The sequence below is a fragment of the Octopus bimaculoides genome, chromosome 6 (genome assembly GCF_046866305.1).
Source record: "Octopus bimaculoides isolate indiv1 chromosome 6, ASM4686630v1, whole genome shotgun sequence".
NCBI classification, from domain to species: domain Eukaryota; kingdom Metazoa; phylum Mollusca; class Cephalopoda; order Octopoda; family Octopodidae; genus Octopus; species Octopus bimaculoides.
Window position 1 is genome coordinate 8,485,692 of NC_142933.1, and position 3,107 is coordinate 8,488,798.

Here is a 3,107-nt window from a genome sequence, read left to right on the forward strand (position 1 = left end):
CATATATATATATATATATATATATATATATATATATTTTTCATTTCAATTCATTTCAAAGTTTCAGCTCAGAGCTGCGGCCATGCTGATGCACCACCGTGTATATATATATATATATATATATATAATAATAATACAAATGATGTATGGGCATATGCATGTATACATACATATATGTACATACCTACATCTACATGTATATATAGATGCATATCCGGGTACAGGACGACAGAAAAGGAACGGGAACATAAACAAAGCACAAAAAAACGGACTTTTTCTTTTACAGACAACAGAATGAACACAGGAAAACAGACGAGCCACTTATGGAACTTTTCATTCGTCAGCTCCCTCTATTCTAAACTAGGCGTTTCGAAGATGAGGGTGTAAATGATAGAGTAGTTATGGAGCGAGTTATGCAAATGAGAAATTTGTTTTATTTAATTTCAAGGAAATATTTTCATTTTGAAAATTAGTTTTCCCTTCATTATTTTGTAGAAACATCAAGATACCTGATTAAAGTTAAATTATAATTATTGTTGACGCGTAAGCACAAGGTATTTCGTTATGCAACCATAACATGCTACAAAGTATATTAAACGTCTTTATAAGCCAATACCCTGTTCTGCTGTGTTAGCAGTGCTCTTAAATCACATGATAAGGTAATCTCTATAGATTTTCTACAGAAATTATAACCAGCAATAATTTTGGGAAATTACCATTTGTAAGTCTCACAAGGAAATATATGCAGCAACAGTACTTTGGATAAAGATTATTTGCCAACATAACATAGCAGTCCTGGTTTAGGACGAATGTTGCTGTAATTTAGCCCCAGGAGACATCGTCTCCAGCTGGCTATACGACACGATCTGTGTCCTTATATTTTCAAACAAGGGAATCTAGCACCCCCACTGTATCGCTATTTCCGGGTTATTTCCCTTCATCAGCACAGAATAATTATTCGGCTAGAGGTGGCGCTGCCAAATTTCCGTTCGAAATATATAGTTTTCGAAAATTACTATTTGTAAATCTCACAAGGAGATATAATATAAGGTCACAGATCGTGTCGTATAGCCCTGGAGACGATGTCTCCTGGGGTTAAATTACAGCAACATTCGTCCCAAACCAGGACTGCCATGTTATGTTGGCAAATAATCTTTATTCCAAAGCACTAATTTTGTTATGATGTTTCGTATTCAGGATGGAGACAAAACGTCGCAACAAATCTGTGCTGGCTATAATATCTATAAAAAGTCTGTAGAGATGACCTTAACATATGCTTATTGTATATCTGCCATATTTCCTTACCCATGGTGGCAAAAAATATACTTCTAAAGTTAGCCGTCGTCCAATGACGAGTAACACTCAAATGAATTATAGACAGATTAACATTAAACGTCTCTATAGTTTCTGCTTTAACCTTTTAGCGTTTACTTAAATTGTAACACAGACCACAAGTTTCTTTTAATAGAGTCATCTTCAACGTTAGACCACAAAAGCAAAGACTTACTCGAGAAGTCACGTTGATGGAGGAAATATTAACATAATTTACTGTGTTTAAGCCATCGTCTTCTAGAGTTAGAGCTCGACATGTCTGAAACATCTCGACTAGCAGGTAAGCACCAAGCTTCAACTAGAATGACAAAAAGCTGAATCCTCGTATTCTGACACCGTGATCTCTAAAAGATGCTAGATAGCAGGGGCTCAATTGTGCAGATGCGACAAAAGCCCTTTTACGCAGCCATTTACGATAAAGCGAGTGATAGATAATATTACAAATAACACTGATCAGAAGATAAAATATAAACCGCTGACTCGTGGATTTCTTTCAACCATAAAGATGTCCGAAAGAGGAATATTGTGGGAGAGAGTTTTACAGGTTTTCAAGTCACCCTGCTTCTTTACAATCTTCAGATAAAGACTTTGCACAGATTTCGTCCATTCTATGAAACTTTGAAGATGATATATTTAAGCTGTACAGTCTATTTTCCCAGACATTGTCCCCAAATTGTTAGAGTATAATGATCCCATCTTAGAAGTCTAAAAACCGATCATTTCCACCTAATATTGATAGCTCGTTTTCTATCATGTGAAAATGGCAGAAGTCTTACCATAACGAGAATGGTGTATCTGGATTCCTTCACCAGTTACTGTCCCTTAACCTCGAGGACAGTGTAATGAAATATTAGCAATTGTTATCAACTCAGAGCAGATAGTGGACACCATGTGTTGGGGAAGATGCCATGCACTTTCCTGAATTGTTTAAAACTGGTCTCGCTTTTCACATTGGCACCAAACTAAACCTTGTAGAATTACAGTTAAGCAGTCTGATGGCGAAAATTCTTTGGCACTTTGTTTTCCAAAAGTCAAAACGTATGCATACATACATACATACATACATTCATACATACATACATATATACATGCATACATGTACGCCTATATGTATAGATGTTTTCTTCTGAATGAACAGCTTTCTGTAAGTCTGGATTTGCCTCCTCTGGGCCGACGTAATACAGTTGAACATCCAACACACAAAACAACAGTCTGAGCATGACTAAATACTGTGGTGGTTTTATAACATCCGGGACATTTGACATCCATAAAACAACTATTCGGAGACTGCGCAAGTCCTATTAGTTTACATTTTCTCCATTTTCTAAGAAGCGATGCAACAAATCTTTGGCGAGCGGAATGATATTCCGTGGTTAAACCATACAGAAAAGAAAACGAACCTCCACCAAGTAATCTGTCTATACATCTGTGCACACCTTTCAATACCGGATATGCCATAAGGTCGGCAATTCTAATGGAGCCTCAAAAGACATTTTAAGATACGCAAAGATCAGAACTTAACTGCAGCTCTTGGTGGTCGAAATCGGATATGCAGTCTATGCGGGTGTCTTTTCAAAACATTGTCTTGCTTAAAAACTCACATCAGACGCCATGATGAATCAAAGATGTAAGCACAAGAGGTGCTCAAACTCTGCACAAGGAGTAGACAACAACCATGTGTGTGTGTGTGTGTGTGTGTGTGTGTCTGTGTGTGTGTGTGTGTGTGTGTACATGTTACATATAAGATATATATTTGATACGATAGTCAATTACTG

General features: G+C 36.8%; 1 pseudogene; it reads right to left on the reverse strand.

Moving 5' to 3' along the window:
- Positions 1–2,436: 2,436 nt before the first annotated feature.
- LOC149134923 (small ribosomal subunit protein eS27-like pseudogene) lies at positions 2,437–2,705 on the reverse strand (annotated as a pseudogene).
- Positions 2,706–3,107: the final 402 nt, after the last annotated feature.